Raw genomic sequence first — 13,380 nt, forward strand, 5'->3', positions numbered from 1 at the left:
AAGAAGAAGGAGAAGAAGGAGAAGAAGGAGAAGAAGGAGAAGAAGAAGAAGAAGAAGAAGAAGAAGAAGAAGAAGAAGAAGAAGAAGAAGAAGAAGAAGAAGAAGAAGGAGAGGAGGAGGAGGAGGAGGAGGAGGAAGAGGAGGAGGAGGAGGAGGAGGAGGAGGAGGAGGAGGAGGAGGAGGAAGAAAGAGGAGGAGAAGGAGGAAGAAGAGAAGAAGAGGAGGAGGAGGAGGAGGAGGCAGACAGAGGAAAGGGGAGAGGAGAAAAGAGGAAAGATCAAGAAGAGGGAGGAAGAGAGAGAGGAGAGAGGAGAGGGGGAGAGGGGAGAGGGAGGGAAGAGCGGGAGAGGGAGTGGGAGAGGAGGACCCCCTTGTCCCCTTCGCGGGCACACTCCTGGACTCCCGGACATCTCAGTCCCCAGGTCTTCAACTTTTTACCATCTCCCACGTGGCTCCATGCTGACATAAGCTTTTTTTCTTCTGAGCCTTTGCACAAAATTCATTTTCCTGACAATATCAGTGCTATTTATCCATGAGGGCTCCTGGTTTCAAGCAGTAGAAATGAACCCTGGCTGATTTAGATTAGAATTAAAAAAAAAAAAAAAAAAAAAAGAACTGTTGGGAACACAGAATAAGAAGGCACAGGAGTCAGCCTTGGAGACTCAAAACTGGGCAAAAGGGCCCAATATGGTGGGGGTGGGGTGTGCGTCCTAGCGGGCTATGCTGCTACACGGTATCTTCCTGTATTTGTGTCCCACGCCAAATGAGCCTGACTGAGGTCCCTGCAGCTAGAGCATCCTTAGCCTCTTGGAGGGGCCTACATCACGCACCTGCGTCCTGCCCCAAGGAAACAGAACACCGGTATTGGTACTTTCAGCATCGAGGGTGGTAGGTGACTCAGCCTCTCACCACGATTCTTGGGGTGGGGGGGAAACTTCCCCAAAAGATTGACAGGAGGTTGCTAGGTGATCAAGAAGGACAAACTCCCGGACAGATACAGGGGAACCTTTGACAGGGGAAGTGGAACTTGAGAATCAGAAATCAGAAAGCCAGCAACTGACTAGAACTGCGTCTCTTGTACCACTGTGTGTCTGTCTTGCTCTTTTTCTCACTGTCCTGGGTTTCTGCTTGCTAAAGTAAGGGCCTTCTCTTTCTTGAATTTTGAAGGAAGTTAGTTATTTATCTGCCTTAGAACAATGATTTGCCCTTCTTCCAGAGACATCTCTCAATTCCCTCTGAGGGCTTCTGCTCTGGGCATTCTTAGTTTGGGTGGCTCTCCGCTCTCGTTAGTGAGGGACCATAAAGTTCCCACCCAGGCTGATCAGTACCTTGTATTCCTTTGGTTGCAGGCGTGAGCAAGAACCCCAGACATTTGGTGATTTGTTCTTTCTTTTATTGAAGTACAAGTTAGATGTTGCAATCGTATAAAATTGAGGTGCACAATTCAATACATTCTACATAAGCATCATTGTATACTCCCCCGACAACCCTTCTCTATAAAACCCCGCCCCAAGGCAGTTACTGGTCTGAGTTTTATTAACATACACATGAATTTTATACTTTTTTGAATTTAATGTAAGTGCAATTGCATAGTATATAATCTGTTACTGGTTTTTTTTGGATCCAGTCATGGGGCCTGAACTCTGGGCCTGGGCGCTGTCCCTCAGCTCTTCAGCTCAAGGTTAGCGCTCTATTACTTGAGCCACAGCATCACTTCTGTTTTTTTTCTTTTTGCTTATATGGTGCTGAGGAATTGAACCCAGGGCCTCAGGCATGCAAGGCAAGCGCTCTACCACTGAGCCACCTCCCCAGCCCAACTGTTTTGTGTTTTATGTACCATTTATGTACCATCATGTGGTATGCATTTTGGTGGATACAAGCACTCATTTTTTTAGGTACATCCTAGAATTTTGGGGGTCCTATGAGAAAAAAAAACCTATATAACTTTAGTAGGTACTTCTAAGAAGTCTTTCTAATTGATGGTACCAATGTATACACCTACAATCATGGGACTTGTAATTATTTCTATGAGACCTATATTTACTCTCTATCTTTTCTTATATCTGTTATTGTAAGCCTTTTTGGTTTTAGCTATTTTCATCAAGTATCATGGTGTCAAGTTGTGGTTTTATTTTGTATTTTTCTGATGACAAGTGGTGCCGAACACCTTAAATATGCTCATTGGCCATTTGGACATCTGATTTTGTCAAGCAAGGATTCTACATTTTAGGTAGAAAGAAAGAAATAAAAGGTCATTTTCTTTCTTTTTTGGGGGGGGGGGTCTGGTCGTGGGGCCTGAACTTGGCCTGAACTCGGCCTGGACGCTGTCCCTCAGCTTTTCAGCTCAAGGCTAGCGCTCTACCACTTGAGCCACAGCGCCACTTCCGGCTTTTTTCTTTTTGCTTATGTGGTGCTGAGGAATCGAACCCAGGGCCTCAGGCATGCAAGGCAAGCGCTCTACCACTGAGCCAACCTTCCCAGCCCGAAAAGGTCATTTTCTTCATAACTTGAAGAAGTTCTTTTTGAGTCCTCTGGGAGATCTGCAAGTTGCCAACACATTCTCCTAGTTCCTAGTTTGTAGTTTGGCTGTCTTAATAATGCAGTTTGTGACCACATGTACAATGTGTTAATATTCACCATGGTCAGTGTTTTTCCTGTGGTTTGTGTTCTGTCTTTGAACCCTTTATTTTTCCATACTGAGGTTTGCACTCAGGGCTTTGTACTAGCTGGGGTCCAGTTCTTTGCACCTCAGATGTTTTTCGGGTAGTATCTGGTATTTAGTTCTTAACAGCTTCAGCCTGTGATCTTCGTACCTGTCTCTTGTGCAGCTACAATTACGGGCATATACTTTTTTTTTTTTTTTTTAATATAGGGCCTTGGTATTTGCTTTTGGTGGGGGAAATGTACTCTGCACTGGCCGCAAACTGAGATCCTTTTAATCTCTGCCTCCTGAGAAGCTGGGATTATAGCTATGAGCCACCATCATGATTTATTTACCCAACTCTTAAACCACTCCAACTACTTGAGCTGGCCCCACGCCAGGCTCACGGAGGTTTACTCAGAGCAAGGCCCTTTGCCACCCACCCCTTTCAAAGGTTCTCTTATCCAAGGAAGGCCTTGATTCCAAAATCTAGATGGATGGTCCGATGCCAGGACAAAGCTTTGTAGGTTTTTGCGTGGGGCTGGAATCAGCGAGTTTAAGCTTCTAGGTGACTGTTGCTGACAGGTGATCCTGAAACTCAGTTTGACATATAAAGCCTGGGTTTGATAGACTCAGGGTTCAGGGTTCTGGCTTTGATTTACCATTGAACAATTCATTTTTTTCTAGCACGCAATAGCCTTTTGAACCCAATTTTCTTGTCTGTGAAATTGGGAATAGTAGTATAATATCTCCTTCATGGTGGAGGACACAGAGTGAGAAGAAAACCATGAAACTTCAGCTTGTGAAGCCAAAACAAAAAAGGCCTTCACTTGGTAGATCATAAGATTGAGTGCTTCTCATCTTCATTGTCATATATGATGACTGCCCACCTCTTTCTCTGCCCTTTGCCATTGTTCTAGCCCTATAAAATTCCCTCACTGTATTCAAGCTTTGCTCAGTTACATAAAACTGAGCCCAGGCGACACTGTATGTTATACAAACAGAATAAAGTAGATTTATTATTTTGACCCTACAGATGGAAAAAAAAAGGGATAAAGAAGTTAACTAATTTGGCCCCAAATGACATAGCTTGAAAATGGTGGAGCCAAAGTCTAATGGTGGGATGGTGGGGTTCTCCCTCCGGGGGAGGAGGGGGGTGGGGGGCAGCAGGCAGAGGTGAGGGAGGCCTTAGAGGAGACACTGTCTCTTCCGGCTCTTATTGCTTGCAGGATTGTAAAGAAGTCAGCCAATTGCATCAAATAATAAAATGAATTGCATGATTGTAGAGAAGCAAACAATTGTAAAGCGCTTAGATAGTTGTAAAGAGTCTCAGTGAATTCCTTGGTCCAAAGTTTTAGCAAGTCAGCTCTTCCCCACAAAAGGGGGATGGGAGAAGAATGGACCGAAGCTGGGTTTATCTCTCCACCTAAACATGCGAGTGAGACTTAGCCCAAGCTTTCCACAGGAAGAGTGCACCTGCTACTCCACCAGGCAGGAATACGTGTTCGGTGCCCTACTTGAATTCATATCCTTTGGAATACTGATGAGCAGCATTGTTTAGCTACCAGGCCTTCAGAGTTAAACACAGGGGTTTCTATAGGTGAGGTATATATGTCAACCAGGACCCTTTATTACAAATATCTTTGGAGGGCTGGGGTGTAGCTCAGTGGCAAAGCGCTTGCCTAGCAAGTGCAACGTCCTGGGTTCGATCCCCAGTACCAAAAAAGAAAAGACAAACAAAATACAGTTAAAAAAAAACCCCAAATATCTTTGGTATGCTATGAACATCCATTCATGTTATGAATGTTGGCACTTTTAATGGACATCATTGAAAGGTACCTTTGACTGATCTGACCCCCCTCCCTTGAATTCCTGTTGAACCACAGACTTATCAGAGTGTCATTATAGGTTAGGTTGATGACTCGCTGTTGATTCGTGGATGCTAGATATGAAGCTATGACAAAATTACCATCATCCTGTGTTTATGGTAGATTGTGGATTTGTGTGTGTGTGTGTGTGTGTGTGTGTGTGTGTGTGTGTCCTGGGGCTTGAACTAAGGGGCCCGGGCACTATTCCTGAACCTCTTTGTGCTCAAGGCTAGCACGCTACCACTTGAGCCACAGCACCACATCTGGCTTTTTCTAAATAGCTAATTGGAGATAAGAGTCTTGCGGACTTTTCTGCCAGAGCTAGCTTCAACCGTGATCCTCAGATCTCAGTCTCCTGAGTAGCGAGGATTACAGGCGTGAGCCACTGGAGCCTGGCAGATGATGGATTTTTAAAGGCCAAATGCCATGCCTTATTTCCATCCTAAGTTTAAACTTTATTGAGTATAACATGTACAAAGGAAAAAAAAAAAACAGATCAAAAATATCCAGCTCAAGGACATATGAGTGGGTACAGGAGACTCACCCTAGCAGCCCACACCAGGTCTGGAAGCGGATATAGCCCGAACCCAAGAAGCTCAAGGCCGACCTGCCACGACTGCTTCCCTCCTCCTCCACCAGCACAACCCAAGTCCTCAGTTTGACCCTGTGCATGGAGTTCCACATGCAGGAGCTACATTGCTTATGTCAGAAAACAATACTTCACTTAAAAAGATCCCAAGCAGTGAGGGACTGGGGGTTCACACCTGTAATTCCAGCTACTCAGGGGTCTGAGATCTGAAGGATTGTGATTGAAAACTAGACCGAGCAGAAAAAGTCTGCACGACTCCAATTCACCAATAAAAAAGATAGGCCAGAGGCCTGGCTCAAACAGGAGAGCGAGCACTAGCTGAGCAAACTTAAGGCCTTGAATTCCAGCTGTACTACCAGAAACAAAGGAAAGGTGGCTCAAATCACTGAGGAGACGCATCCATCAGAGAACAGAGCATCATTTGGGTTCAAAATCTGTCCTCTTTGGATTTGCCTATAATACTTGAAGATTTTCAATTTAATTTTTTTCTTGAACTAATTTTAAACATAAAAATGGCAAGAATTGGGTAATAAACTTCTTTCCCCATGAACCATTTCAGAAGGGCTGTGGCATGAGGCCCGGTCCCCTGCTTCTCCCTGAATCCTTTGACAAAGCAGTAGAGAAGCAGAAACACAGGGGAGGGAGCATGTGGACATTCATGACATGCATCTGCATTCCTCTTTGGCTTCACCAAACATCCAGGTGAGTGTGCTTGTTAGGACCCAAAGTCAGGACTCAACATTGCTTGAATGGAGCTGTGGCCTCTTCTTGTCTTTTTCAAAGTGAAAGAGGTGCTTGACTTTCATGACCTTCACCTTGCCCACGATTGTGGAGGCGTGTTCTTTGTGTTTGCCAGAGGGTTTCTCATAATCAGATGGTGGCCTGGAGACCACAGTTTTTAAATTTTGTTTTGAGAGGGTGGGGCAAGAATTAGGAGCCATAAAAAAATCAATGCTGTGGTTTTCTCCTGGTATCCTGTGGGTGGAGCCCTTGTCAACGGGTCAGCCCAGAGCTAGAGGACCTGCCACTGGCTTTACTTGGGGCCTTTGAGATGTTTCTAGGATTTTTTTAAATTGTAGAATCATTTTCCCTTCATAATTACTTTGTAGGAGGCACATTAAGACTATTTTAATATTGCATTTTTTATTAATAAGTTTTTTATTGTGAAAATGCCATACAAAGGGGTTACAGTTACATGAGCAAGGTAATGAGTACATTTCTTATCAAGCATTGTTGCCTCCTCCTTTGTTTCCTTACCATCCCTGCCTTCCCCTCTCTCCCCCTCCCCAAGTTGTAAAGTGTGTTTTTTGACATACCATCTTGTACCTTTCATTATTGCCATGGGTCCACCTGTATCCCTATTTAAACAATTTTTTCCCTTCCCCTCCCCAAATTATACCAACATCAAATACAGTGAAAACAGGGGTTATACCATGCGGGAGGGACATACAAACAACAAAAAAAATCATTTTATAAATATGTTAGAAACAATAGCAAGAAAGAAAAACCATTTGAGTCCTTATCTTGGGGTTCATTTCATCTAACACCATCTTATCTGACCGTTTCTGCTTGTCTCAGACATATACTAGTTACTGCAAATAAGGGAAACCATGGGACCTATGTTTCTTTGGGCCTGGCTTATTTCACTTATAAGAATTTTTTCCAAGTCTTTACATTTCCTAACAAATGGGGCAATGTCATTCTTTCTGATGGAGGCTGTGGGACCTCAGGACCAATGGAAAACCCAGAAATGAACCCACAGGCCTATAGCCATCTAATTTTCCATAAGGGAGCTAAAAAAATAGAATGGAAGAAAGACAGCCTCTTCAGTAAATGGTGCTGGCAAAATTGGATAATCACTTGTAGAAAACTAAAAGTCGATACTTATATATCACCCTGCACCAGGATCAACTCCAAATGGATCAAAGCAGACCCTGAAAACATTACAGGATGGAATAGGAGAAACCCTAGGTCTCCTTGGCACAGGCCGAAATTTTCTTAATAGAGACCCAGAAACACAACAAATCAAAGCTTGGACAAATAACATCGCATTCTTTACCAAACTTGTTTTGTGTGTTTTGGGGGTGTTGGTACTGGGACCTGGAACTCAGAGCCTTGATCTCTGGCTCAGCTTTTTTTTTTTTTTAATTTAATTATTTACTCTCAGCTGGAGCTTAACCACTTGAGCCACGCCCTCTCGTCTGGCTTTTTGCTTGTTAATTGGAGATGCGTCTTCAGGGCTTTTCTGCTGGCGATGACTTTGAACCTTGGCTCTCAGATTTCAGCCTTCTAAGTAGCTAGGCTTGGAGGCCCGAGGCCCCGGCGCCCCGCTGCAGAGGGTTTTGGGTTGTTTTTGCCGGTGGTGGGGCCGGGGCGCTGTCCCTCAGCTCTTCAGCTCCAGGCGGGCGCTCTGCCGCCGGAGCCACGGCGCCACTTCCAGCTTTTTGGTGGTTCGTTGGAGATAAGAGTCTCCCAGCGGTCCCTGCCCGGGCTGGCTTCGAACCGCGGGCCTCGATCTCAGCGTCCTGAGTGGCGCGGGGCTCGGGCCCAGCGGCTGGGCTCGGCCCGCAGCCCGCTCCGAGCGAGCGGGGACAAGGTTCTGGCAAAAAGCGATCCGGGCACGGCCTGGGCCGCAGCCGTCCTCCTTGATTTTCACCAAGGACTCCCTTCTCCGGGGTGGGGGGGGGGGGACGGGGAGGGGGACGCATGGACGGACGGACGGAGGCGGACCAGCATCCAGCCCGGCCCGCGGCCCCCGCCTCCGCCGCCCGCGCCGCCCGCGCCCCCTCCCCGCCTCGGCGGCCTCCGCCCCGGGCCCCGCGGCGCCTGCGCGGTCGTCCGCGCAGGCCTGGGCCGTCACCACAAGGAGCCGCGCGGAGCGGCCGCCGCCGGGTGTCAGGATGGCCGAGTGGTCTAAGGCGCCAGACTCAAGGTTCTCTCCTTCCCTGCGGGCGTTCTGGTCTCCGCATGGAGGCGTGGGTTCGAATCCCACTTCTGACACAAGGCTTTTTGCCGTCGTTTATTTTTTTTCCTCCTCCAAAACACACTCCCACCGCATAGCACAGTGCTGCGGGAGAGCGGCCTTTTCTCCTGTCCCGACACCGGGCGGCCGCGGCAGAGCGGTGCCGTTCTGAACCGCTCGGCACGGTCACTCGGCGGCTAACAGACTGGGCCGGAGCGGAGGGGCGGGGCCGCCCGAGCCAGGGGCCGCCCACGAAGTCGCTCCAGCCAATCCCTTTGCAGGATATTGTGGGCATCACAAAATAAACATTAGTCTAGCAGATTACAGAGTTTTCTACTATCTCTTCCCTGGTGGTCTAGTGGTTAGGATTCGGCGCTCTCACCGCCGCGGCCCGGGTTCGATTCCCGGTCAGGGAAGCTGGCCTTTTTGCTTGGAAAGCCCTGGCGTAGGACTCGGTTGTTTCACTAAAATGCAACACGAAGAAAGAAAAGGGTTGTTCTCTTTTGGAAGAAATAATTAACTGCTACTAACGGCGTGCCTGCCACTTACCTCTAATATAGAGTCTTAAAGAGGAAAGAACAATTCTGACAGCTCAAAATGATGCAAGATATTGCCGCAGGGTTTGCTCCAATAACTTTGCGCCGGAGTTTAAAACCATCCCAAGGATGTTAATTAACAGGGCACCTGCCACCCCAGGCACAGTCAGGTAGGTACTCGCTCCCATTCCAGAACTTACTTGTTTTGAAAATCAATAGAAGTAATTAAAATAATACTACACCGAATCGAATGTTCTCTTGATCGAGATTCAATATTGGTTAATATTTTGTCATCCCTCATTCTCTCTTCCTTTCCCCCCACCCTGAGATCCATAAGAATTGCTTCTCTCTGATGGCTACAGCCAGGCTTCCCAGAACAACCAGTCCAGGGAGCGCAGCACCGTGAGTGACAAGTTTATTGATCAGGGAGAGATGAGTTCAAATCCTACTTAAGGTTTCTCTAGATGAAAGCAGGCTGTTTTGTTTTGTTTTGTTTTGTTTTTTAATAAGTCTTAGCTTTAGCATCGGTAAGCCTAAGGATTAAGATGAAAAATAATTTGAAATTCTAGCTAGATTTTAAGTTTCATTTCATTTCAAAATGGAATGGAAAGGGATCTACAAATGGGTAAGAAGAAATGGTTAAAAGAAAAAGCTGTAAGGACAAACACATGTATATAACTGTGATTTCCCCTAGTGGCAGAATGGTAAAATTTTATATTTTTCTTCGTTGTAATTTACATGTTTGTTGAATTTTCTTCTATGAGTAGATAAAATTTATTGCAAAAAATAACATACTGTATTTGAAAACCTGATTCCATCTGAAATACTGATTTTAAATAGACAGAGTAAAGTAAACGCTAGGCATCCGCCACCTTTTGGTTGGCCTACAAGTTAGCAAAAAACTGTTGAAATAAGGCACAGTTCTTTTCCAAGTTGTTCCCACTTGTTATGGGGCTCTAGTTGTAGGAAGACTGGTTCCATCTTATACAAAAAAATTAATTCAAAATTAATCATAGTTTTAAGTGTAGCATATAAGATATAAACACTTTAGAGAAAACCTTCAGGATCTTAGGCTTAGCAAAGATCTTAGACAAGTCACAAAAGACATAATCCATTAAAATACTTTAAAATTGGAGTGCATCAAAATTTTAAATGTGTTTTGTGAAAGATCTTATTAACAGCATGAAAAAAAATAAATCTCAAAGAGAAAAAATATTTGCAAATCACGTATCTGACAAAAGACTCCTTCCTATTAGGATGTATGGAGAACTCTCAAAAGCCAACAGTGTACTGTAATCCTAGCTACTCAGGAGGCTGAGATCTGAGGGTCGAGGTTCAAAGCCAACCAGGGCAGGAGAGTCTGTGAGACTCTTATCTCCAATAAACCACTAGAAAACCGGAAGTGGCACTGTGGCTCAAACAGTAGAGCGCCCAGGCCCAGAGTTCAAGCCCCACAACTGAAAAAAAAAAAAAAAAAGCCAACAGTGTAAAAGCAAACAGTCACATCACACTATCATATCACAGAATGCTACTCAGTAATAAATGAAAGCAAAACTATTGACTTCAGGGCATTATATTGAGTAAAAATGCTAATTTGAAAAGGTCATTACAATTCCACCTACAGAACATTCTAGAAATGACAAAAATATGGTAACGGTAAACAGAGTAGTGGTTGCCAGGGGTTGAGAATGCTCAGGGTGTGTGTGTGTGTGTGTGTGTGTATGTGTGTGTGAAAGATATGTTGGGTTGATAAATTGTACCTTGACTGGAATGTGGGTAACAAGAATGGAATCTATGCATGTGATAAAATAACAAAGAATTATACCCCAAAACATTGTACTAATGTCAAACTTCCAGGTTTAGTTTTATCCTATAAGTATGTAACTGTGTCCTAGGCCAGAGGTCAAACTGAGTGTTCCCACAAGGTAGGGGAATCCATTTACCCACAGAAAAAGTGAATGAAATAATGGTAATGGCAGGATTTTCATCAAAATGGCCATTTTGGAAAGATAGAAACTCAACATCTCAGCCTATCTTGGGGTTAAATAGAAGAATTGGGGCAGGAGGTGAGTGGCATGCTTTGTTAAGCAGTCTTGGTCCAAGTGTGGTCAGGTTGAACATTATCTCACTTCTAGCTCTGAAGTTGTCCCCACAAGTTCTTATTGCCGAGGAAAAAAGAATCCAGTTGCCTTGAAATGATTCCTTCTGCTTCAAGGATATTATCACGGGGTAGTCTGTCTGTAGGCTCCTGTGTTGTTGGAGTCCTGGGTGGCTACAAGTTAAAGAGATGCCCGGCTTTTATCCTGCTGAGTAGAAGTCAGTGTTTTTAAGTAATAACAATTTCTAAGTACCAGTTTTAATTAGGCAAAATGTACAAACTGGGGGAAATGGAATGGGGGGTACATGGGGCCTCTTTGCAACTTCCAGTGAATCCGTAGCTATTATTACTCTGTAAGTCACCTTGCCCTGCATCTTAGGTGCCATTAACGGCTTACAGATATCATCCAAGGAAGACATCCACTTCCCGGATTTCATGTTCTTCCTGTTTCATTGCAGACACACGCTGTCCGCTGTCTCTTCTCATGCTCAGTCAGTGCTATAGCATGATTCCTCAGCTTATCTCCAAGTTGTCTGAGGGAAGGATTTAGGTTTCAGCCCAAGATTTCAGAGCTGCCATTGGAAAGGTTATTTAGTGCATGTGGACATCGTGCACGGTAGGAGGCAGAGCAGGGACTGTGTTTGGGGGTGTCAGGGGCCTGCTGGGGACCTGGTGAGCTGGGACTGCAGGTGCTTTTTGAGGCACTCTGTAGGAACACAGTCACACCCCCTCAGGTGGCTCTGTGCTGGGAGAAACCACTTGCCAGGTAATCTGAGCACCTCACCCCCTTTCTGGAATGTTCTGAATGGAAAGGCCTCCCAAGTGCTCTTTGCTAAGGCTGTTTCTCATGAGCAACCTGAGTCCCAAACAAAGAGCACACTGCTTCCTCTCAAATGAATCCATTCTTTGAACTCAGTGCTCTCAGCCACGGCAGCACAGCGCTTGGCTGCACCCCTCCCCAGGATCCTGTCAGGCTTGGAGGGCATGGAATATTCCTGCTTCTGATTGTGCCCTGGGTAGTAAGTTCTTTTCCTCTGATCCATCAGTATTGTGCTTTATGCCAACATCTAGGAAACTTCCAAGGCTCATGTGTTAGATAGTGCATAGGATAAAACCCAGAAGTCTGTTAAAGAGACAGACTGGGTAAAGAGTCAGACTGGGTAGCATGTTGTCCCAACCCAGCCTTGGGCTCTAAGGAGAACTGGGATATCTCAGCTGGTTCTGATGTCTTTGTCCTTGGTGTTGAACTGTCCTCACATTTCATAATCCCCTGGCCTCTTTTTTTTTGGTCGGTCGTGGGGCTTGAACTCTGGGCCTGGGCGCTGTCCCTCAGCTCTTCAGCTCAAGGCGAGCCCCCTACCACTTGAGCTACAGCGCCACTTCCGGTTTTCTGGTGGTTTATTGGAGATAGGAGTCTCATGGTCTCTCCTGCCTGGGCTGGCTTTGAACCTCGATCCTCAGATCTCAGCCTCCTGAGTAGCTAGGATTACAGGTGTGAGCCACCAGTGCCCGGCATTGGCCTCTTTTTTTTTTTTTTTTACTAGTGATGAAATCATACCTTCACGAGGTCAAAATTAGGGCCAAAATTCAGGCTAGGTCACGGCCAAAGGCTGGGCTTGTCCAGAGCTTATCCATCTCTGTGCCCAGTCATCCTAGGATCTCCCTGCTAGAAAGTATCAACTCCATCTGTCTACCTCTAGCCTTCTCAAGTCTGCCAAGAAAGAAGATGCATGGGGGATAGGAAATGGTATGAAAGGCAGAATACAACCTTATGTTATTCAAATACTTCACATTCATGGATGAGCATCTCCAAAGTGAATCATTAATTGTTCTAAGAACACACAAAAGAGAAGGAGACAGAAAAGCTGATCCTAGAAGAAGCAAGAGTATTTGGAATTATATTTGGGGTTATGTTGAAGTTTGAGCCACTTTGGATTTGTATTTCTGAGCTCAGGAAAGCCCATCACTCTTTTTGGCAGTTTTCCTCATGTGTAATATAGAATAAACTTGGAATATGTCCATCGGGGATTGCTGCAATGACATGGAATAAACACCCCAACATGGAGCGAATTGCTGGCAACATGGTGTGCCCTTCTCAACTTCTCTTAAGATTGAGTCGTTGCTCAACTAAAAATGGATCCAAGACCTCGATGTCAGGTCTGAAACCTTGAAACGATGTTAGGAAGGGGGAGGAGAAGCAACAGAACTTACTGGCATAGGCAGAACCTTTCTGAGTAGAGTTGCAGGGCTCAGGAAGTTGAAGGGATTCAACAATGGATTGCATTGAACTAAAAAGTTTCTGCACAGCAAAGGACGTAGTTACTAAGCTAAAAAGTCAGCCAACAGCTACACATCTAACAGGGGCCTAATATCCAGAATGTGCAAGAAGCACAAGAACTTGTCTCTCAAATAAATAAACCAATTAACAAATGGGTAAAGCAGCTAAACTGGGATTTCTCAGAAGAAGGAAGTATGATCAATAAACACTTGAGAAAATGCGCAATGTCCCTGGCCATAAAGGTAATGCAGATCAAAACAACTCTGAGATTCCACCTCACCCCAGTAAGGTTGGCTAACATCAAGAATTTGAACAACAAGAAGTGTTGACAGGGCTGCTGGGGAAAAGGACCCCTATTGCACAGTTGGTAACCGTGTAAACTTGTGTAACTACTTTAGAAAGTGGTTT

General features: G+C 45.3%; 2 non-coding genes across 2 annotated transcripts; both read left to right on the forward strand.

Moving 5' to 3' along the window:
- The first annotated feature begins 7,992 nt into the window (after positions 1-7,992).
- Positions 7,993-8,098, forward strand: Trnal-caa. The gene is made up of 2 exons: positions 7,993-8,030; positions 8,053-8,098. It is a non-coding gene; the product is annotated as a tRNA-Leu (tRNA).
- Positions 8,099-8,404: 306 nt separating this feature from the next.
- On the forward strand, positions 8,405-8,476 carry Trnae-cuc. The gene has a single exon. It is a non-coding gene; the product is annotated as a tRNA-Glu (tRNA).
- The last annotated feature ends 4,904 nt before the right edge of the window (positions 8,477-13,380 follow it).

The sequence above is a fragment of the Dipodomys spectabilis genome, unplaced genomic scaffold (genome assembly GCF_019054845.1).
Source record: "Dipodomys spectabilis isolate Male_0828 unplaced genomic scaffold, ASM1905484v1 ptg000019l, whole genome shotgun sequence".
Lineage (NCBI taxonomy): Eukaryota > Metazoa > Chordata > Mammalia > Rodentia > Heteromyidae > Dipodomys > Dipodomys spectabilis.